Here is a 26777-nt window from a genome sequence, read left to right on the forward strand (position 1 = left end):
AGCAGTCTGAATTCAGAGCCTTCATCTGTGGGCACATACTGCACTTAATGTGCGTATGGCTAGGTGCACCAGCCTGCCTCGGCCTCAGCTTCCCATAGAATCTGACAGGCTGCCGGCAACAAGGCTGGGTGCCCTCTGCTCTCACCTAAACACCAAAGCCTCATGCACCAGGGCTAACCACTCAGCATTCACCAGGTCTTAAAACAACATGTTAATATTTATAGAAGAGTTGTTTTACCCATCATTGTCAGGACCTGATCACCTGCTGGTGGCTCCAAGAGCAGAAGGTTGTAGTCCCAGGATCCACCAGCAGGTGTCTCCCATTAGGCAGCAGATCCAAGTAAATCAGTCTCCACTTGATGCCGGGTGCTGGGAGGGTATTTAGTCCGTCTATCAGTATCACCAGGTAATGGCTGCCTTTTATACTGACCCTGCTCTTGCTGCTGCCTTGTACCCATACCCTGTGCCTTGGACCCATACCCTACTGCCTTGTACCTGTGCCCTGCCACATTGTACCCGTACCCTGTGCCCTGCTGCCTTGGACCCACGTCACACCTCTAGGTCGGTGTATATACACAGAGAGTACACACGTCACACCTCTAGGTCAGGGTATATATACAGAGAGTACACACGTCACTCATCTAGGTCGGGGTATATATACAGAGAGTACACACGTCACTCCTCTAGGTCAGGGTATATATACAGAGAGTACACACGTCACTCCTCTAGGTCAGGGTATATATACAGAGAGTACACACGTCACACCTCTAGGTCGGGGTATATATACAGAGAGTACACACGTCACTCCTCTAGGTCAGGGTATATATACAGAGAGTACACACGTCACTCCTCTAGGTCGGGGTATATATACAGAGAGTACACACGTCACACCTCTAGGTCGGGGTATATCTACAGAGAGTACACACGTCACACCTCTAGGTCGGGGTATATATACAGAGAGTACACACGTCACTCCTCTAGGTCGGGGTATATATACAGAGAGTACACACGTCACTCCTCTAGGTCGGGGTATATATACAGAGAGTACACACGTCACACCTCTAGGTCGGGGTATATATACAGAGTACACACGTCACACCTCTAGGTCGGGGTATATATACAGAGTACACACGTCACACCTCTAGGTCGGGGTATATCTACAGAGAGTACACACGTCGCTCTTCTAGGTCAGGGTATATATACAGAGAGTACACACGTCACACCTCTAGGTCGGGGTATATATACAGAGTACACACGTCACACCTCTAGGTCGGGGTATATCTACAGAGAGTACACACGTCACACCTCTAGGTCGGGGTATATCTACAGAGAGTACACACGTCGCTCTTCTAGGTCAGGGTATATATACAGAGAGTACACACGTCACTCCTCTAGGTCGGGGTATATATAAAGAGAGTACACACGTCACTCCTCTAGGTCAGGGTATATATACAGAGAGTACACACGTCACACCTCTAGGTCGGGGTATATATAAAGAGAGTACACACGTCACTCCTCTAGGTCAGGGTATATATACAGAGAGTACACACGTCACTCCTCTAGGTCGGGGTATATATACAGAGAGTACACACGTCACTCCTCTAGGTCGGGGTATATATAAAGAGAGTACACACGTCACTCCTCTAGGTCAGGGTATATATACAGAGAGTACACACGTCACTCCTCTAGGTCAGGGTATATATACAGAGAGTACACACGTCGCTCTTCTAGGTCAGGGTATATATACAGAGAGTACACACGTCACTCCTCTAGGTCGGGGTATATATACAGAGAGTACACACGTCACTCCTCTAGGTCAGGGTATATATACAGAGAGTACACACGTCACTCCTCTAGGTCAGGGTATATATACAGAGAGTACACACGTTGCTCTTCTAGGTCGGGGTATATATACAGAGAGTACACACGTCACACCTCTAGGTCGGGGTATATATACAGAGAGTACACACGTCACACCTCTAGGTCGGGGTATATATACAGAGAGTACACACGTCACTCCTCTAGGTCGGGGTATATATACAGAGAGTACACACGTCACACCTCTAGGTCGGGGTATATATACAGAGTACACACGTCACACCTCTAGGTCGGGGTATATCTACAGAGAGTACACACGTCACACCTCTAGGTCGGGGTATATCTACAGAGAGTACACACGTCGCTCTTCTAGGTCAGGGTATATATACAGAGAGTACACACGTCACACCTCTAGGTCGGGGTATATATACAGAGAGTACACACGTCACACCTCTAGGTCGGGGTATATATACAGAGTACACACGTCACACCTCTAGGTCGGGGTATATCTACAGAGAGTACACACGTCACACCTCTAGGTCGGGGTATATCTACAGAGAGTACACACGTCGCTCTTCTAGGTCAGGGTATATATACAGAGAGTACACACGTCACTCCTCTAGGTCGGGGTATATATAAAGAGAGTACACACGTCACTCCTCTAGGTCAGGGTATATATACAGAGAGTACACACGTCACACCTCTAGGTCGGGGTATATATAAAGAGAGTACACACGTCACTCCTCTAGGTCAGGGTATATATACAGAGAGTACACACGTCACTCCTCTAGGTCGGGGTATATATACAGAGAGTACACACGTCACTCCTCTAGGTCGGGGTATATATAAAGAGAGTACACACGTCACACCTCTAGGTCGGGGTATATATATAAAGAGAGTACACACGTCACTCCTCTAGGTCAGGGTATATATACAGAGAGTACACACGTCGCTCTTCTAGGTCAGGGTATATATACAGAGAGTACACACGTCACTCCTCTAGGTCGGGGTATATATACAGAGAGTACACACGTCACTCCTCTAGGTCAGGGTATATATACAGAGAGTACACACGTCACTCCTCTAGGTCAGGGTATATATACAGAGAGTACACACGTCGCTCTTCTAGGTCAGGGTATATATACAGAGAGTACACACGTCACACCTCTAGGTCGGGGTATATATACATAGAGTACACACGTCACACCTCTAGGTCGGGGTATATATACAGAGAGTACACACGTCACTCCTCTAGGTCGGGGTATATCTACAGAGAGTACACACGTCACACCTCTAGGTCGGGGTATATATACAGAGTACACACGTCACACCTCTAGGTCGGGGTATATATACAGAGAGTACACACGTCACTCCTCTAGGTCGGGGTATATCTACAGAGAGTACACACGTCACACCTCTAGGTCGGGGTATATATACAGAGAGTACACACGTCACTCCTCTAGGTCGGGGTATATATACAGAGAGTACACACGTCACTCCTCTAGGTCGGGGTATATATACAGAGAGTACACACGTCACACCTCTAGGTCGGGGTATATCTACAGAGAGTACACACGTCACACCTCTAGGTCGGGGTATATATAGAGTACACACGTCACACCTCTAGGTCAGGGTATATCTACAGAGAGTACACGAGTCACTCCTCTAGGTCGGGGTATATCTACAGAGAGTACACACGTCACACCTCTAGGTCGGGGTATATCTACAGAGAGTACACACGTCACTCCTCTAGGTCGGTGTATATCTACAGAGAGTACACACGTCACACCTCTAGGTCGGGGTATATATACAGAGAGTACACACGTCACTCCTCTAGGTCGGGGTATATCTACAGAGAGTACACACGTCACTCCTCTAGGTCGGGGTATATCTACAGAGAGTACACACGTCACACCTCTAGGTCGGGGTATATCTACAGAGAGTACACACGTCACTCCTCTAGGTCGGGGTATATCTACAGAGAGTACACACGTCACTCCTCTAGGTCGGGGTATATCTACAGAGAGGACACACGTCACTCCTCTAGGTCAGGGTATATATACAGAGAGTACACACGTCACTCCTCTAGGTCGGGGTATATATACAGAGAGTACACACGTCACTCCTCTAGGTAGGGGTATATCTACAGAGAGTACACACGTCACACCTCTAGGTCAGGGTATATACAGAGAGTACACACGTCACACCTCTAGGTCAGGGTATATACAGAGAGTACACACGTCACACCTCTAGGTAGGGGTATATCTACAGAGAGTACACACGTCACACCTCTAGGTCGGGGTATATATAAAGAGAGTACACACGTCACTCCTCTAGGTCGGGGTATATATACAGAGAGTACACACGTCACACCTCTAGGTAGGGGTATATCTACAGAGAGTACACACGTCACTCCTCTAGGTCGGGGTATATATACAGAGAGTACACACGTCACACCTCTAGGTAGGGGTATATCTACAGAGTACACACGTCACTCCTCTAGGTCGGGGTATATATACAGAGTACACACGTCACTCCTCTAGGTCAGGGTATATATACAGAGTACACACGTCACTCCTCTAGGTCGGGGTATATCTACAGAGAGTACACACGTCGCTCTTCTAGGTCGGGGTATATACAGAGAGTACACACGTCACTCCTCTAGGTCGGGGTATATATACAGAGAGTACACACGTCACTCCTCTAGGTCGGGGTATATATACAGAGAGTACACACGTCACACCTCTAGGTCAGGGTATATATACAGAGAGTACACACGTCACTCCTCTAGGTCGGGGTATATATACAGAGAGTACACACGTCACTCCTCTAGGTCAGGGTATATATACAGAGAGTACACACGTCACTCCTCTAGGTCGGGGTATATATACAGAGAGTACACACGTCACTCCTCTAGGTCAGGGTATATATACAGAGAGTACACACGTCACACCTCTAGGTCGGGGTATATATACAGAGAGTACACACGTCACTCCTCTAGGTCAGGGTATATATACAGAGAGTACACACGTCACACCTCTAGGTCGGGGTATATATACAGAGAGTACACACGTCACTCCTCTAGGTCAGGGTATATATACAGAGAGTACACACGTCACTCCTCTAGGTCGGGGTATATATACAGAGAGTACACACGTCACTCCTCTAGGTCAGGGTATATATACAGAGAGTACACACGTCACACCTCTAGGTCGGGGTATATATACAGAGAGTACACACGTCACTCCTCTAGGTCGGGGTATATATACAGAGAGTACACACGTCACTCCTCTAGGTCGGGGTATATATACAGAGAGTACACACGTCACTCCTCTAGGTCGGGGTATATATACAGAGAGTACACACGTCACTCCTCTAGGTCGGGGTATATATTACAGAGAGTACACACGTCACACCTCTAGGTCGGGGTATATATACAGAGAGTACACACGTCACTCCTCTAGGTCGGGGTATATATAAAGAGAGTACACGCGTCACTCCTCTAGGTCAGGGTATATCTACAGAGAGTACACACGTCGCTCTTCTAGGTCAGGGTATATATACAGAGAGTACACACGTCACTCCTCTAGGTCAGGGTATATATACAGAGAGTACACACGTCACTCCTCTAGGTCGGGGTATATATAAAGAGAGTACACACGTCACTCCTCTAGGTCAGGGTATATATACAGAGAGTACACACGTCACTCCTCTAGGTCGGGGTATATCTACAGAGTACACACGTCACACCTCTAGGTAGGGGTATATCTACAGAGAGTACACACGTCACTCCTCTAGGTCAGGGTATATATACAGAGAGTACACACGTCACTCCTCTAGGTCGGGGTATATCTACAGAGTACACACGTCACACCTCTAGGTCGGGGTATATCTACAGAGAGTACACACGTCACACCTCTAGGTCGGGGTATATCTACAGAGAGTACACACGTCGCTCTTCTAGGTCAGGGTATATATACAGAGAGTACACACGTCACTCCTCTAGGTCGGGGTATATATAAAGTGAGTACACACGTCACTCCTCTAGGTCAGGGTATATATACAGAGAGTACACACGTCACACCTCTAGGTAGGGGTATATCTACAGAGAGTACACACGTCACACCTCTAGGTCGGGGTATATATAAAGAGAGTACACACGTCACTCCTCTAGGTCGGGGTATATATACAGAGAGTACACACGTCACACCTCTAGGTAGGGGTATATCTACAGAGAGTACACACGTCACTCCTCTAGGTCGGGGTATATATACAGAGAGTACACACGTCACTCCTCTAGGTCAGGGTATATATACAGAGAGTACACACGTCGCTCTTCTAGGTCGGGGTATATACAGAGAGTACACACGTCACTCCTCTAGGTCGGGGTATATATACAGAGAGTACACACGTCACTCCTCTAGGTCGGGGTATATATACAGAGAGTACACACGTCACACCTCTAGGTCAGGGTATATATACAGAGAGTACACACGTCACACCTCTAGGTCGGGGTATATATACAGAGAGTACACACGTCACTCCTCTAGGTCAGGGTATATATACAGAGAGTACACACGTCAGTCCTCTAGGTCGGGGTATATATACAGAGAGTACACACGTCACACCTCTAGGTCGGGGTATATATACAGAGAGTACACACGTCACTCCTCTAGGTCGGGGTATATATACAGAGAGTACACACGTCACTCCTCTAGGTCGGGGTATATATACAGAGAGTACACACGTCACACCTCTAGGTCGGGGTATATATACAGAGAGTACACACGTCACACCTCTAGGTCGGGGTATATATACAGAGTACACACGTCACTCCTCTAGGTCGGGGTATATCTACAGAGAGTACACACGTCACACCTCTAGGTCGGGGTATATCTACAGAGAGTACACACGTCACACCTCTAGGTCGGGGTATATCTACAGAGAGTACACACGTCGCTCTTCTAGGTCAGGGTATATATACAGAGAGTACACACGTCACTCCTCTAGGTCGGGGTATATATAAAGAGAGTACACACGTCACTCCTCTAGGTCAGGGTATATATACAGAGAGTACACACGTCACTCCTCTAGGTCAGGGTATATATACAGAGAGTACACACGTCACACCTCTAGGTAGGGGTATATCTACAGAGAGTACACACGTCACACCTCTAGGTCGGGGTATATCTACAGAGAGTACACACGTCGCTCTTCTAGGTCAGGGTATATATACAGAGAGTACACACGTCACTCCTCTAGGTCAGGGTATATCTACAGAGAGTACACACGCCACTCCTCTAGGTCGGGGTATATCTACAGAGAGTACACACGTCACACCTCTAGGTCGGGGTATATCTACAGAGAGTACACACGTCGCTCTTCTAGGTCAGGGTATATATACAGAGAGTACACACGTCACTCCTCTAGGTCGGGGTATATATAAAGAGAGTACACACGTCACTCCTCTAGGTCAGGGTATATATACAGAGAGTACACACGTCACTCCTCTAGGTCAGGGTATATATACAGAGAGTACACACGTCACTCCTCTAGGTCAGGGTATATATACAGAGAGTACACACGTCACACCTCTAGGTCGCGGTATATATACAGAGAGTACACACGTCACACCTCTAGGTCAGGGTATATATACAGAGAGTACACACGTCACACCTCTAGGTCGGGGTATATCTACAGAGAGTACACACGTCACACCTCTAGGTAGGGGTATATATACAGAGAGTACACACGTCACACCTCTAGGTCGGGGTATATATACAGAGAGTACACACGTCACACCTCTAGGTCGGGGTATATATACAGAGAGTACACACGTCACTCCTCTAGGTCGGGGTATATATACAGAGAGTACACACGTCACTCCTCTAGGTCGGGGTATATATTACAGAGAGTACACACGTCACACCTCTAGGTCGGGGTATATATACAGAGAGTACACACGTCACTCCTCTAGGTCGGGGTATATATAAAGAGAGTACACGCGTCACTCCTCTAGGTCAGGGTATATCTACAGAGAGTACACACGTCGCTCTTCTAGGTCAGGGTATATATACAGAGAGTACACACGTCACTCCTCTAGGTCAGGGTATATATACAGAGAGTACACACGTCACTCCTCTAGGTCGGGGTATATATAAAGAGAGTACACACGTCACTCCTCTAGGTCAGGGTATATATACAGAGAGTACACACGTCACTCCTCTAGGTCAGGGTATATATACAGAGAGTACACACGTCACTCCTCTAGGTCGGGGTATATCTACAGAGTACACACGTCACACCTCTAGGTAGGGGTATATCTACAGAGAGTACACACGTCACTCCTCTAGGTCGGGGTATATCTACAGAGAGTACACACGTCACACCTCTAGGTCGGGGTATATCTACAGAGAGTACACACGTCGCTCTTCTAGGTCAGGGTATATATACAGAGAGTACACACGTCACTCCTCTAGGTCGGGGTATATATAAAGTGAGTACACACGTCACTCCTCTAGGTCAGGGTATATATACAGAGAGTACACACGTCACACCTCTAGGTAGGGGTATATCTACAGAGAGTACACACGTCACACCTCTAGGTCGGGGTATATATAAAGAGAGTACACACGTCACTCCTCTAGGTCGGGGTATATATACAGAGAGTACACACGTCACACCTCTAGGTAGGGGTATATCTACAGAGAGTACACACGTCACTCCTCTAGGTCGGGGTATATATACAGAGAGTACACACGTCACTCCTCTAGGTCAGGGTATATATACAGAGAGTACACACGTCGCTCTTCTAGGTCGGGGTATATACAGAGAGTACACACGTCACTCCTCTAGGTCGGGGTATATATACAGAGAGTACACACGTCACTCCTCTAGGTCGGGGTATATATACAGAGAGTACACACGTCACACCTCTAGGTCAGGGTATATATACAGAGAGTACACACGTCACACCTCTAGGTCGGGGTATATATACAGAGAGTACACACGTCACTCCTCTAGGTCGGGGTATATATACAGAGAGTACACACGTCACTCCTCTAGGTCAGGGTATATATACAGAGAGTACACACGTCAGTCCTCTAGGTCGGGGTATATATACAGAGAGTACACACGTCACACCTCTAGGTCGGGGTATATATACAGAGAGTACACACGTCACTCCTCTAGGTCGGGGTATATATACAGAGAGTACACACGTCACTCCTCTAGGTCGGGGTATATATACAGAGAGTACACACGTCACACCTCTAGGTCGGGGTATATATACAGAGAGTACACACGTCACACCTCTAGGTCGGGGTATATATACAGAGTACACACGTCACTCCTCTAGGTCGGGGTATATCTACAGAGAGTACACACGTCACACCTCTAGGTCGGGGTATATCTACAGAGAGTACACACGTCACACCTCTAGGTCGGGGTATATCTACAGAGAGTACACACGTCGCTCTTCTAGGTCAGGGTATATATACAGAGAGTACACACGTCACTCCTCTAGGTCAGGGTATATCTACAGAGAGTACACACGTCACTCCTCTAGGTCGGGGTATATCTACAGAGAGTACACACGTCACACCTCTAGGTCGGGGTATATCTACAGAGAGTACACACGTCGCTCTTCTAGGTCAGGGTATATATACAGAGAGTACACACGTCACTCCTCTAGGTCGGGGTATATATAAAGAGAGTACACACGTCACTCCTCTAGGTCAGGGTATATATACAGAGAGTACACACGTCACTCCTCTAGGTCAGGGTATATATACAGAGAGTACACACGTCACTCCTCTAGGTCAGGGTATATATACAGAGAGTACACACGTCACACCTCTAGGTCGGGGTATATATACAGAGAGTACACACGTCACACCTCTAGGTCAGGGTATATATACAGAGAGTACACACGTCACACCTCTAGGTCGGGGTATATCTACAGAGAGTACACACGTCACACCTCTAGGTAGGGGTATATATACAGAGAGTACACACGTCACACCTCTAGGTCGGGGTATATATACAGAGAGTACACACGTCACACCTCTAGGTCGGGGTATATATACAGAGAGTACACACGTCACTCCTCTAGGTCGGGGTATATCTACAGAGAGTACACACGTCACACCTCTAGGTAGGGGTATATCTACAGAGAGTACACACGTCACACCTCTAGGTCGGGGTATATATACAGAGAGTACACACGTCACTCCTCTAGGTCGGGGTATATCTACAGAGAGTACACACGTCACTCCTCTAGGTCGGGGTATATATACAGAGAGTACACACGTCACACCTCTAGGTCGGGGTATATATACAGAGAGTACACACGTCACACCTCTAGGTCGGGTATATCTACAGAGAGTACACACGTCGCTCTTCTAGGTCAGGGTATATATACAGAGAGTACACACGTCACACCTCTAGGTCGGGGTATATATACAGAGAGTACACACGTCACACCTCTAGGTCGGGGTATATATACAGAGAGTACACACGTCACTCCTCTAGGTCGGGGTATATATAAAGAGAGTACACACGTCACTCCTCTAGGTCAGGGTATATATACAGAGAGTACACACGTCACTCCTCTAGGTCGGGGTATATCTACAGAGAGTACACACGTCACACCTCTAGGTAGGGGTATATCTACAGAGAGTACACACGTCACACCTCTAGGTCGGGGTATATATAAAGAGAGTACACACGTCACTCCTCTAGGTCAGGGTATATATACAGAGAGTACACACGTCACTCCTCTAGGTCGGGGTATATCTACAGAGAGTACACACGTCGCTCTTCTAGGTCGGGGTATATACAGAGAGTACACACGTCACTCCTCTAGGTCGGGGTATATATACAGAGAGTACACACGTCACTCCTCTAGGTCGGGGTATATATACAGAGAGTACACACGTCACACCTCTAGGTCAGGGTATATATACAGAGAGTACACACGTCACACCTCTAGGTCGGGGTATATATACAGAGAGTACACACGTCGCTCTTCTAGGTCGGGGTATATATACAGAGAGTACACACGTCACACCTCTAGGTCGGGGTATATATACAGAGAGTACACACGTCACTCCTCTAGGTCGGGGTATATATACAGAGAGTACACACGTCACTCCTCTAGGTAGGGGTATATCTACAGAGAGTACACACGTCACTCCTCTAGGTAGGGGTATATCTACAGAGAGTACACACGTCACTCCTCTAGGTCGAGGTATATCTACAGAGAGTACGCACGTCACTCCTCTAGGTCGGGGTATATATACAGAGAGTACACACGTCACTCCTCTAGGTCGGGGTATATCTACAGAGAGTACACACGTCACTCCTCTAGGTCGGGGTATATACAGAGAGTACACACGTCACACCTCTAGGTCGGGGTATATATACAGAGAGTACACACGTCACTCCTCTAGGTCAGGGTATATACAGAGAGTACACACGTCACACCTCTAGGTCGGGGTATATCTACAGAGAGTACACACGTCACTCCTCTAGGTCGGGGTATATATACAGAGAGTACACACGTCACACCTCTAGGTCGGGGTATATACAGAGAGTACACACGTCACACCTCTAGGTCGGGGTATATATACAGAGAGTACACACGTCACTCCTCTAGGTCGGGGTATATCTACAGAGAGTACACACGTCACACCTCTAGGTCGGGGTATATATACAGAGAGTACACACGTCACACCTCTAGGTCGGGGTATATACAGAGAGTACACACGTCACACCTCTAGGTCGGGGTATATATACAGAGAGTACACACGTCACTCCTCTAGGTCGGGGTATATCTACAGAGAGTACACACGTCACTCCTCTAGGTCGGGGTATATATACAGAGAGTACACACGTCACACCTCTAGGTCGGGGTATATACAGAGAGTACACACGTCACACCTCTAGGTCGGGGTATATATACAGAGAGTACACACGTCACTCCTCTAGGTCGGGGTATATATACAGAGAGAGTACACACGTCACACCTCTAGGTCGGGGTATATACAGAGAGTACACACGTCACACCTCTAGGTCGGGGTATATATACAGAGAGTACACACGTCACACCTCTAGGTAGGGGTATATATACAGAGAGTACACACGTCACTCCTCTAGGTCGGGGTATATATAAAGAGAGTACACACGTCACTCCACTAGGTCGGGGTATATATAAAGAGAGTACACACGTCACTCCTCTAGGTCGGGGTATATATACAGAGAGTACACACGTCACACCTCTAGGTCGGGTATATCTACAGAGAGTACACACGTCGCTCTTCTAGGTCAGGGTATATATACAGAGAGTACACACGTCACACCTCTAGGTCGGGGTATATATACAGAGAGTACACACGTCACACCTCTAGGTCGGGGTATATATAAAGAGAGTACACACGTCACTCCTCTAGGTCGGGGTATATATAAAGAGAGTACACACGTCACTCCTCTAGGTCGGGGTATATATACAGAGAGTACACACGTCACACCTCTAGGTCGGGTATATCTACAGAGAGTACACACGTCGCTCTTCTAGGTCAGGGTATATATACAGAGAGTACACACGTCACACCTCTAGGTCGGGGTATATATACAGAGAGTACACACGTCACACCTCTAGGTCGGGGTATATATACAGAGAGTACACACGTCACTCCTCTAGGTCGGGGTATATATAAAGAGAGTACACACGTCACTCCTCTAGGTCAGGGTATATATACAGAGAGTACACACGTCACTCCTCTAGGTCGGGGTATATCTACAGAGAGTACACACGTCACACCTCTAGGTAGGGGTATATCTACAGAGAGTACACACGTCACACCTCTAGGTCGGGGTATATATAAAGAGAGTACACACGTCACTCCTCTAGGTCAGGGTATATATACAGAGAGTACACACGTCACTCCTCTAGGTCGGGGTATATCTACAGAGAGTACACACGTCGCTCTTCTAGGTCGGGGTATATACAGAGAGTACACACGTCACTCCTCTAGGTCGGGGTATATATACAGAGAGTACACACGTCACTCCTCTAGGTCGGGGTATATATACAGAGAGTACACACGTCACACCTCTAGGTCAGGGTATATATACAGAGAGTACACACGTCACACCTCTAGGTCGGGGTATATATACAGAGAGTACACACGTCGCTCTTCTAGGTCGGGGTATATATACAGAGAGTACACACGTCACACCTCTAGGTCGGGGTATATATACAGAGAGTACACACGTCACTCCTCTAGGTCGGGGTATATATACAGAGAGTACACACGTCACACCTCTAGGTCGGGGTATATACAGAGAGTACACACGTCACTCCTCTAGGTCGGGGTATATATACAGAGAGTACACACGTCACTCCTCTAGGTCGGGGTATATATACAGAGAGTACACACGTCACTCCTCTAGGTCGGGGTATATATACAGAGAGTACACACGTCACTCCTCTAGGTCGGGGTATATATACAGAGAGTACACACGTCACTCCTCTAGGTCGGGGTATATCTACAGAGAGTACACACGTCACTCCTCTAGGTCGGGGTATATATACAGAGAGTACACACGTCACACCTCTAGGTCGGGGTATATACAGAGAGTACACACGTCACACCTCTAGGTCGGGGTATATATACAGAGAGTACACACGTCACTCCTCTAGGTCGGGGTATATATACAGAGAGTACACACGTCACACCTCTAGGTCGGGGTATATCTACAGAGAGTACACACGTCACTCCTCTAGGTCGGGGTATATATACAGAGAGTACACACGTCACACCTCTAGGTCGGGGTATATACAGAGAGTACACACGTCACACCTCTAGGTCGGGGTATATATACAGAGAGTACACACGTCACTCCTCTAGGTCGGGGTATATATAAAGAGAGTACACACGTCACTCCTCTAGGTCGGGGTATATATACAGAGAGTACACACGTCACTCCTCTAGGTCGGGGTATATATACAGAGAGTACACACGTCACTCCTCTAGGTCAGGGTATATATACAGAGAGTACACACGTCACTCCTCTAGGTCGGGGTATATCTACAGAGAGTACACATGTCGCTCTTCTAGGTCGGGGTATATACAGAGAGTACACACGTCACTCCTCTAGGTCGGGGTATATATACAGAGAGTACACACGTCACTCCTCTAGGTCGGGGTATATATACAGAGAGTACACACGTCACACCTCTAGGTCAGGGTATATATACAGAGAGTACACACGTCACACCTCTAGGTCGGGGTATATATACAGAGAGTACACACGTCGCTCTTCTAGGTCGGGGTATATATACAGAGAGTACACACGTCACACCTCTAGGTCGGGGTATATATACAGAGAGTACACACGTCACTCCTCTAGGTCGGGGTATATATACAGAGAGTACACACGTCACTCCTCTAGGTAGGGGTATATCTACAGAGAGTACACACGTCACTCCTCTAGGTAGGGGTATATCTACAGAGAGTACACACGTCACTCCTCTAGGTCGAGGTATATCTACAGAGAGTACGCACGTCACTCCTCTAGGTCGGGGTATATATACAGAGAGTACACACGTCACTCCTCTAGGTCGGGGTATATCTACAGAGAGTACACACGTCACTCCTCTAGGTCGGGGTATATACAGAGAGTACACACGTCACACCTCTAGGTCGGGGTATATATACAGAGAGTACACACGTCACTCCTCTAGGTCGGGGTATATACAGAGAGTACACACGTCACACCTCTAGGTCGGGGTATATCTACAGAGAGTACACACGTCACTCCTCTAGGTCGGGGTATATATACAGAGAGTACACACGTCACACCTCTAGGTCGGGGTATATACAGAGAGTACACACGTCACACCTCTAGGTCGGGGTATATATACAGAGAGTACACACGTCACTCCTCTAGGTCGGGGTATATCTACAGAGAGTACACACGTCACACCTCTAGGTCGGGGTATATATACAGAGAGTACACACGTCACACCTCTAGGTCGGGGTATATACAGAGAGTACACACGTCACACCTCTAGGTCGGGGTATATATACAGAGAGTACACACGTCACTCCTCTAGGTCGGGGTATATCTACAGAGAGTACACACGTCACTCCTCTAGGTCGGGGTATATATACAGAGAGTACACACGTCACACCTCTAGGTCGGGGTATATACAGAGAGTACACACGTCACACCTCTAGGTCGGGGTATATATACAGAGAGTACACACGTCACACCTCTAGGTCGGGGTATATACAGAGAGTACACACGTCACACCTCTAGGTCGGGGTATATATACAGAGAGTACACACGTCACACCTCTAGGTAGGGGTATATATACAGAGAGTACACACGTCACTCCTCTAGGTAGGGGTATATATACAGAGAGTACACACGTCACTCCTCTAGGTCGGGGTATATATAAAGAGAGTACACACGTCACTCCTCTAGGTCGGGGTATATATAAAGAGAGTACACACGTCACTCCTCTAGGTCGGGGTATATATACAGAGAGTACACACGTCACACCTCTAGGTCGGGTATATCTACAGAGAGTACACACGTCGCTCTTCTAGGTCAGGGTATATATACAGAGAGTACACACGTCACACCTCTAGGTCGGGGTATATATAAAGAGAGTACACACGTCACTCCTCTAGGTCAGGGTATATATACAGAGAGTACACACGTCACTCCTCTAGGTCGGGGTATATCTACAGAGAGTACACACGTCACACCTCTAGGTAGGGGTATATCTACAGAGAGTACACACGTCACACCTCTAGGTCGGGGTATATATAAAGAGAGTACACACGTCACTCCTCTAGGTCAGGGTATATATACAGAGAGTACACACGTCACTCCTCTAGGTCGGGGTATATCTACAGAGAGTACACACGTCGCTCTTCTAGGTCGGGGTATATACAGAGAGTACACACGTCACTCCTCTAGGTCGGGGTATATATACAGAGAGTACACACGTCACTCCTCTAGGTCGGGGTATATATACAGAGAGTACACACGTCACACCTCTAGGTCAGGGTATATATACAGAGAGTACACACGTCACACCTCTAGGTCGGGGTATATATACAGAGAGTACACACGTCGCTCTTCTAGGTCGGGGTATATATACAGAGAGTACACACGTCACACCTCTAGGTCGGGGTATATATACAGAGAGTACACACGTCACTCCTCTAGGTCGGGGTATATATACAGAGAGTACACACGTCACTCCTCTAGGTAGGGGTATATCTACAGAGAGTACACACGTCACTCCTCTAGGTAGGGGTATATCTACAGAGAGTACACACGTCACTCCTCTAGGTCGGGGTATATCTACAGAGAGTACGCACGTCACTCCTCTAGGTCGGGGTATATATACAGAGAGTACACACGTCACTCCTCTAGGTCGGGGTATATCTACAGAGAGTACACACGTCACTCCTCTAGGTCGGGGTATATACAGAGAGTACACACGTCACACCTCTAGGTCGGGGTATATATACAGAGAGTACACACGTCACTCCTCTAGGTCGGGGTATATACAGAGAGTACACACGTCACACCTCTAGGTCGGGGTATATCTACAGAGAGTACACACGTCACTCCTCTAGGTCGGGGTATATATACAGAGAGTACACACGTCACACCTCTAGGTCGGGGTATATACAGAGAGTACACACGTCACACCTCTAGGTCGGGGTATATATACAGAGAGTACACACGTCACTCCTCTAGGTCGAGGTATATCTACAGAGAGTACACACGTCACACCTCTAGGTCGGGGTATATATACAGAGAGTACACACGTCACACCTCTAGGTCGGGGTATATACAGAGAGTACACACGTCACACCTCTAGGTCGGGGTATATATACAGAGAGTACACACGTCACTCCTCTAGGTCGGGGTATATATACGATAATAAAGGATAATAAAAACAGTGTAGCGCTTCAATGATAGTGAACGTGATCAACATAAAAAACAATAATATGTCAAAAATCACATAAATATAAATGCCTAGAGAAAAGTCCAACATTGGGCGCTCATTCCACTATGTAGCTGGCATGGGGGTGACCGAACCGTCACAGAGAAAGAAGGTAAAACACTAGGCGAATGTATTCATATGGATCTGCTTGACTGTAAACATCAGTAAAGAGTGGATAAATACTTCTTACCGGAACAGTTGGACTCACGCAGTCATATGACGGTTGAGTCTAGAAAGCTTGAGGTCACAATCTGGGACCAAGGGGTATAAGGAGGGAGATCCGTTGAGCTGGTGGTGGAGCTCCAGGCGGTTGTAGGCCCAATAGTGGATCTTTACAGATGGAACATCAAGGTAGTCAAACTCAGACGCAGCCTGTTGTACCAATACTCCAATCTCCCCCGAATGGGGAGGGAAGTGATGTGAAGGTTTAAACCAAAGGAACAGAAAAAATGAAAAAGAGAAAAAGGCTCCACATGGTGCGGGTCAAACGATATAAAAAAGTTGATTTATTGAAGTCAAAAGGTAATTAATGACTTGGTGATCACATAAAAAATATAAAATGAAATTAAAAGCAATGTGGGGTGCCAACAGCTCGCCCGACGCGTTTCGACATATGTGTCTTCAACTGGGGCATGTTGGAACCCACCACATTGCTGACAAATATATAAGGAATGAGAGAGAAGTTCCGCCTACCAAGGGGCGGAGAATCCCATCTCAGACAACATCTTAAAGATACAGTGAACAGTTTGGTCAAGTCAGAGTAAACATGTTCAAACACAATAAGCAATTATAAATAGCATCTAGAGATGTCACTCATGCAGGCTATTAAATTAATATTGTTAACGATAAAAAATATAAAAATATATAGAGAAAATTAGCCACCATGCTCGCGCATGGATAGCTGTGAATAGATTGCATTATTCATAGCCTCATCGGACATATAGATGCAAAAAAATTCAACATATATATAAAACATATACAAAAAACACATCCAATACCGGTACAAAGAAATCAGACATGTATCGTTAGTTATACATAAATTGCATTGCACCTAAATCTGAAAGTAATAGTCCGCATCTGCATTAAACCTCATCAAACATATAAATGCAGGGAAATTCAATGCACACGCGAAGTATACGCAAACAACTTGCAGCTCTAGTGCACAAAAGATATCAGACATGTATTGTTAACTATGCATAGACTACATTATAGCGTCACCTAAAAAGACTACTTTACATATGTGTTGTATCATGAATGGAGATGTGAAAGTCTCAGTAATAGTGTCTGATAAGGATCTATCATTGTGTAATTTGGATGTCTCTTACTTGCTATAACCAGAGAATATGTACAATTAACCATGATGGCAGTTCATACGTACTGATCTTTTATTTAGAGTTGCGATCGAATGATCATAAACATCATGACGTGCAGTAAGACAGGAAAGGTTCCACTAATCCTTCAATGTGTATATCATGTGACTAGGTGTGGGAGTGGTAAAAAGGAACTCGCGTCTACAGAGCAAGGGCGTGTGTATTTCTACATCATTATGCTAAATATGAGGGAGGGGGAGGCATTCAAACATTGGCGCCATTTCTCTGTGTTGTGCGTTCCACGCTGTGAATCAAAACAAACAGCGTAAGAACGTACTGAGTGCGTGGCGACGGAGTGGGGGCGTGTATATGAGAACGTCACAGGTTGCGTCACTAAGCAGGAGTATGTAGAGGGCGTGTAAATGCAAATATCACGTATTGCGTCGCATTACGAGAAGATGGAAAAGAAAAAAGAGGATGTCAAAGTTTGGCGCCATTTCTCATATGTTAAGCGTCACACGCCACAGGGCGTGGCGAGCAGTGAGGGAGCCAATCAAAGAATGTATCAATCTGCGCATGCGCCTTGACTTGTGACGTAATTACGTCACGTCACGCGTAGTAATGTGTCTAGGGCTCGTCAAGGCCAGGGTAATCACAGGAAATACAGGGGGCATAGCAACAATACGTCACGCCCAATGGTAAAACCCGACGCAACCATGACGACCACAAAGGCGTCAAGACCAGGGTAATCACGGGAAATACAGGGGGTATAGCAACCCTGCGTCACGCCCAATGGTGAGACCCGACGCAACCATGACGACCACAAAGGCGTCACAGCACTTAAAATTGAAAGGACACCGCGGGCCAAAGGATACAAATAAAAAGACGAAAAAGGAAAAAATATATAAAATAAAAGAAAAATTAGACATCGCACCATAACCAGAATATACAACTAGTAACAAAAAGTATAGTATATAATAAAAATATATATAAGGGATGGTGGCATGGGTCAAATGCGGTGTTTGCACATTACGCACGCATTGACCAGAGAAGATCCTAAAATGCCTAAAACACAGGGATAAACCTGGAGTCCAGTAAATATGGCGGATTGCCAATTAGTGCAAAAAATATAAGTGTGTCGGGGATATCCATCCCCGATCGCACGTGATCTAGGAAAGATGCGTAATAATCGCATGTGTCTAGATTCAAGCAAAAGTCAAAAATTAAATAAAAAGTTTGTGAAAGGAAAAATAAATTGGAGTACATGGGTGTGTAGAGTGCAATAGACATTGTGTCATAAAGAGCACATAATAAAGAAATATAAAAAATTATATGAATGGAATGGCCTAAAAGTAAGTATAGGGTATACTGGTGTGTAAAAACCAGGCAAATGGTAAGGAAGTAAGGGATCAAAGTGAATAACAAAAATAATATATGGCGATAATAATCCAAAACTGGATAAATTAGGCCTGATTAATGAAGCAGTTAATGTCCCAGTCTGTATTCATGCCGAAGGGGGAATAGCACCTCAATTCATAAATCCAAAATGTCTCGAGGCGCGACACCCCCCTTAGGCATGAATCCCCTCTCCAGCTTGGGACAAATTTGTCGATAACCTGGAAGCGGGTACCCGTGGGGTCTCTATTGTGTTTTTCAAGATAGTGTCTCGGAACCGGGTGTTTATCGCATCCTTTTTTAATTTTGCTAAGATGTTCGTTGACTCTAATAGAGAAGTTGCGAATAGTGCGACCAACATATTGTTGGTTGCAGGGGCAGGTGATCAGATAGACAATATACCTAGTGACACAAGTAGTGAAGTGTTTCATAAGATACCTGCGTGTGGTGGTTGAGGATGTAAAAGAGTCACTTTTCCCCTTACCCAGCGTGTTATGTATGCAGACGTTACATTTTCTACAGGGAAAATAACCCTTGCTCTGTGGGAAAAATTGTATCGATTTAGGGATATCTATTACATTAGGAGCAATATCATTTTGTATAGGTCGGGGTATATATACAGAGAGTACACACGTCACTCCTCTAGGTCGGGGTATATATACAGAGAGTACACACGTCACTCCTCTAGGTCGGGGTATATATACAGAGAGTACACACGTCACTCCTCTAGGTCGGGGTATATATACAGAGAGTACACACGTCACTCCTCTAGGTCGGGGTATATCTACAGAGAGTACACACGTCACTCCTCTAGGTCGGGGTATATATACAGAGAGTACACACGTCACACCTCTAGGTCGGGGTATATACAGAGAGTACACACGTCACACCTCTAGGTCGGGGTATATATACAGAGAGTACACACGTCACTCCTCTAGGTCGGGGTATATATACAGAGAGTACACACGTCACACCTCTAGGTCGGGGTATATCTACAGAGAGTACACACGTCACTCCTCTAGGTCGGGGTATATATACAGAGAGTACACACGTCGCTCTTCTAGGTCGGGGTATATATACAGAGAGTACACACGTCACTCCTCTAGGTCGGGGTATATATAAAGAGAGTACACACGTCACTCCTCTAGGTCGGGGTATATATACAGAGAGTACACACGTCACTCCTCTAGGTCGGGGTATATATAAAGAGAGTACACACGTCACACCTCTAGGTCGGGGTATATATACAGAGAGTACACACGTCACTCCTCTAGGTCGGGGTATATATACAGAGAGTACACACGTCACTCCTCTAGGTCGGGGTATATATAAAGAGAGTACACACGTCACACCTCTAGGTCGGGGTATATATACAGAGAGTACACACGTCACTCCTCTAGGTCGGGGTATATATACAGAGAGTACACACGTCACACCTCTAGGTCGGGGTATATATACAGAGAGTACACACGTCACTCCTCTAGGTCGGGGTATATATACAGAGAGTACACACGTCACACCTCTAGGTCGGGGTATATATACAGAGAGTACACACGTCACTCCTCTAGGTCGGGGTATATATACAGAGAGTACACACGTCACTCCTCTAGGTCGGGGTATATATAAAGAGAGTACACACGTCACACCTCTAGGTCGGGGTATATACAGAGAGTACACACGTCACTCCTCTAGGTCGGGGTATATATACAGAGAGTACACACGTCACACCTCTAGGTCGGGGTATATACAGAGAGTACACACGTCACACCTCTAGGTCGGGGTATATATACAGAGAGTACACACGTCACTCCTCTAGGTCGGGGTATATATACAGAGAGTACACACGTCACACCTCTAGGTCGGGGTATATACAGAGAGTACACACGTCACACCTCTAGGTCGGGGTATATATACAGAGAGTACACACGTCACTCCTCTAGGTCGGGGTATATATACAGAGAGTACACACGTCACACCTCTAGGTCGGGGTATATATACAGAGAGTACACACGTCACACCTCTAGGTCGGGGTATATATACAGAGAGTACACACGTCACTCCTCTAGGTCGGGGTATATATACAGAGAGTACACACGTCACACCTCTAGGTCGGGGTATATACAGAGAGTACACACGTCACACCTCTAGGTCGGGGTATATATACAGAGAGTACACACGTCACTCCTCTAGGTCGGGGTATATATAAAGAGAGTACACACGTCACACCTCTAGGTCGGGGTATATATACAGAGAGTACACACGTCACACCTCTAGGTCGGGGTATATATACAGAGAGTACACACGTCACACCTCTAGGTCGGGGTATATATACAGAGAGTACACACGTCACACCTCTAGGTCGGGGTATATATAAAGAGAGTACACACGTCACACCTCTAGGTCGGGGTATATATACAGAGAGTACACACGTCACACCTCTAGGTCGGGGTATATATACAGAGAGTACACACGTCACACCTCTAGGTCGGGGTATATATACAGAGAGTACACACGTCACTCCTCTAGGTCGGGGTATATATACAGAGAGTACACACGTCACACCTCTAGGTCGGGGTATATACAGAGAGTACACACGTCACACCTCTAGGTCGGGGTATATATACAGAGAGTACACACGTCACTCCTCTAGGTCGGGGTATATATAAAGAGAGTACACACGTCACACCTCTAGGTCGGGGTATATATACAGAGAGTACACACGTCACACCTCTAGGTCGGGGTATATATACAGAGAGTACACACGTCACACCTCTAGGTCGGGGTATATATACAGAGAGTACACACGTCACACCTCTAGGTCGGGGTATATATAAAGAGAGTACACACGTCACACCTCTAGGTCGGGGTATATATACAGAGAGTACACACGTCACACCTCTAGGTCGGGGTATATATACAGAGAGTACACACGTCACTGGTCGGGGTATATATATATATATATATATATATAGAGAGAGTACACACGTCACTGGTCGGGGTATATATATAGAGAGAGAGAGAGTACACGTCACTGGTTGGGGTATATATATATATATATATATATATATATATATATATATATATAGAGAGAGAGAGAGAGAGAGTACACACGTCACTGGTCGGGGTGTATATATAGCGAGTACACACGTCAGTGGTCGGGGTGTATATATAGCGAGTACACACGTCACTGGTTGGGGTATATATATATATATATAGAGAGAGAGAGAGTACACACGTCACTGGTCGGGGTGTATATAGCGAGTACACACGTCAGTGGTCGGGGTGTATATATAGCGAGTACACACGTCACTGGTCGGAGTATATACGGTGATTGGCGCTCTGTGAGGAGATGACGCTCTGCCTCAGTCAGTCAGGTGCGCGCTCTTTTCTCGGCTCCGCCCCTTTCTCCCGGCATGCCTCGCGTTGTTCCTCTTCCCGCGGTTGCTATTTGAAGCGTAGAGCGGGCGCGCGGGTGACGTAGCTCTGGAGGGTGACGGACAGTCGTACCGACCAATGAGCGGCGCGGAGTTGCGGTGGATCGACCAATGAGGGAAGCGGGGCGGGATCGGGCAGAGCGCGCTGTAGCCGGGTATACAGCGGGCAGTGTGTGACCCCCCCTCCCCTCCCCCCCCCGGCTATGGCGCCTCAGAAACACGGCGGCCCCACCAACACCGGACCACCCCCGGGGGGAGCGGCGCCCATCAAGAGGGCCAAGATGGAGCAGATCCGACACGACCACGAGCTCTTCCTGCAGGCCTTCGAGAGTCAGTATATACCTACCTACCTCCTATATACACCTACCGCCTCACCATCTGTATACCTCCTCCCCCACCTCTATATATACATCTGTATACCCCCTCCCCCACCCCTATATATATATATATATATCACACGAGCTCTTCCTGCAGGCCTTCGAGAGTCAGTATATACCTACCTTCCCCCTATATACACCTACCGCCTCACCATCTGTATACCCCCTCCCTCACCTCTATATATACATCTGTATACCCCCTCCCCCACCCCTATATATATATATATATCACACGAGCTCTTCCTGCAGGCCTTCGAGAGTCAGTATATGCCTACCTACCTCCTATATATATATATATATCCCCCACCTATATATATATCGCTATAGACACCCCTCTATATATCACACAAGCTCTACCTGCCGGCCTTCGAGAGTCCGTCTATACCTACCCCCTATATATCATCTATATACCCCTTCCCTCCTTATATATATATATATATATATCATGCAGCTCTTCCTGCAGGCCGTACAGTAGAGTCGGTATATATCTCCCCTCCTGTATTTTATACTCCCCTCTATATTATCTATATACTGGGAGATGAATTGGATCTTCTCTATACTGGCCCAGTATATGGAGGTGATTTGGGGAAATTAGATTGTCAGCTCCTCGAGGTTCGGGACGGATGTCGGTGTACAATGTATATGTAAAGTGCTGCGTAGATTGATGGCGATATAGAAGTACCTGAAATAATAAATAATATACCTCCCACATATATACACATGTCTCTTTCTGCAGGCCTTCTACACATAGTGTATGTATATATACCCCCCGTATATATATATATATACACACACACACTGCATTGAGTCCTCAGTCAGTATATGATGATATACCCCCATATATGTCCCATACATTATCTCCTCATACATCATACTGTGTGTATACATTACCCTCCCCCATCATGTATAATATGTAAATATACCCCCTGTGTATGATATACAATGTCCCTTATAGAATCCTATTACAGTGTCTGTATATTGTATTATCTCCTATTAGTTTATATATCCACTTTATTATTCTATACATTATCCTTTATAGAATCCTATGATGGTGTATATATTCCCATAGAGCCCAATCATATCATCATCATGTATTCTATACATCCCCCTCCTATAGAGTCCAATTAATGTCTATACCCCCCCCATATGTATTATCTCCTATAGAATCCTATTCTAGAGTGTATTCTTTACATCACTTCCTATGGAGTCCACTTAGTGTGTACCCCGACACCCCGCTAATATATATCTGGAGAGAGGCACCCCCTGTAGATCCTTACTATTCCTGCTTACAGAGCTTATCTTATACCCCCCCCCCCCCCCTATAATATACTGTATACAGATATGTCCCCCTGTGTGTATTGTGTGTTTATATTACCGATTTTATTGTATCCCCCTCCCCATTTCTATACATCACCTCCTATAGTGTCTCACCCCCTCCAATATGGTTCTATACATCACCTCCTATAGTGTCTCCCCCCAATATGTTCTATACATCACCTCCTATAGTGTCTCCCCCCCCCAATATGTTCTATACATCACCTCCTATAGTGTCTCCCCCCCCCCAATATGTTCTATACATCACCTCCTATAGTGTCTCCCCCCCCAATATGTTCTATACATCACCTCCTATAGTGTCTCCCCCCCCAATATGTTCTATACATCACCTCCTATAGTGTCTCCCCCCCCAATATGTTATATACATCACCTCCTATAGTGTCCCCCCCCATATGTTCTATACATCACCTCCTATAGTGTCTCCCCCCCCAATATGTTCTATACATCACCTATAGTGTCTCCCCCCCAATATGTTCTATACATCACCTATAGTGTCCCCCCCCAATATGTTCTATACATCACCTCCTATAGTGTCCCCCCCCAATATGTTCTATACTTCACCTCCTATAGTGTCTCCCCCCCCCAATATGTTCTTCACCTCCTATAGTGTCTCCCCCCCAATATGTTCTATACATCACCTCCTATAGTGTCTCCCCCCCCAATATGTTCTATACATCACCTGCTATAGTGTCTCCCCCCCCAATATGTTCTATACATCACCTCCTATAGTGTCTCCCCCCCCCCAATATGTTCTATACATCACCTCCTATAGTGTCTCCCCCCCCCCAATATGTTCTATACATCACCTCCTATAGTGTCCCCCCCCCAATATGTTCTATACATCACCTCCTATAGTGTCTCCCCCCCCCAATATGTTCTATACATCACCTCCTATAGTGTCCCCCCCCCATATGTTCTATACATCACCTCCTATAGTGTCTCCCCCCCCCCAATATGTTCTATACATCACCTCCTATAGTGTCTCCCCCCCCCAATATGTTCTATACATCACCTCCTATAGTGTCCCCCCCCATATGTTCTATACATCACCTCCTATAGTGTCTCCCCCCCCCCCAATATGTTCTATACATCACCTCCTATAGTGTCTCCCCCCCAATATGTTCTATACATCACCTCCTATAGTGTCGCCCCCCCCCCCCCCCCAATATGTTCTATACATCACCTCCTATGATATCTGCATTTCTTCCATAGTCAGTATGTTGTACTATGTGTGTGTGTGTATGTGTGTATATATATATATATATATATATATATATATCCCCTCTGTACTGTATATATTATACCTCGCTGTGTATCTCTCCTGTAATAAGACTCCTGGGCTCAGTACTCTGGATAATCTCCTCATTTATAGATCACACAGCTGCGCTCTCTCTACATAGGAGGTGAGACTTGTCTAGAGGCGGGGTAGACAGCCCGGGGCCCTCCAGCTGTTGACCTACAAGTCCCATCATTCCTCTGGGAGTCATTGTAACGGCCAGCCTTGCAGTGGCTCATGGGAAATGTAGTTCCACAACAGCTGGAGGGCCCCGGGTCCCCTCCCCCCCCCCCCTCCATAAACAACTAAAACCAGGTATATAAAAAATAATTCCCAGGTAAGACAATAATGAGACCCCCAGATATAGATCAGTGTGTGTGTGTGTGTATATATATATATATATATATATCTCCAGTCCACAGACTCCAGTATGTGACTTGCACTGATGTGTGGGAAGAATACAAAATGACACGATGTATCCATATAATAAATGTATCCATATAATGTATCCATATAATAAATGTATCCATATAATAAATGTATCCAGTCCGGGGCTCCAATGATGTGTCCACACAGCCGCTGTGACTGGATGTGATCCGCCCCCCCCCCCCCCCCCCCCCCCCTAGGTAAATCACACTGCTTTCCAGATCCCCGGGGCTCGGAGTGCAGCAATGCTCTGCTCCAGGTCTTTCATGTGTTTGGAGTTTTTTGCATGTTTACAAAAGATTCTTTTTGTTATTGAAATGTTCATAATAAAGTTACAAACATTAAAACAGTGTCAGCCGTCATCCCTAC

The 26777-nt window shown here is 46.4% G+C and overlaps 1 long non-coding RNA gene across 1 annotated transcript in view; it reads right to left on the reverse strand.

The window, feature by feature from the left end:
- LOC143936267 (uncharacterized) overlaps positions 1 to 23000 on the reverse strand; it is a 28841-nt gene extending 5841 nt beyond the window's left edge. The window contains exon 1 of the long non-coding RNA XR_013263644.1: positions 22866 to 23000. This is a non-coding gene — a long non-coding RNA (uncharacterized LOC143936267). The remainder of the gene's footprint in view (positions 1 to 22865) is intronic.
- Positions 23001 to 26777: the final 3777 nt, after the last annotated feature.

Source organism: Lithobates pipiens, unplaced genomic scaffold (genome assembly GCF_037356315.1).
Source record: "Lithobates pipiens isolate NorthernLeopardFrog02 unplaced genomic scaffold, aLitPip1_a1.2 Scaffold_28, whole genome shotgun sequence".
Lineage (NCBI taxonomy): Eukaryota > Metazoa > Chordata > Amphibia > Anura > Ranidae > Lithobates > Lithobates pipiens.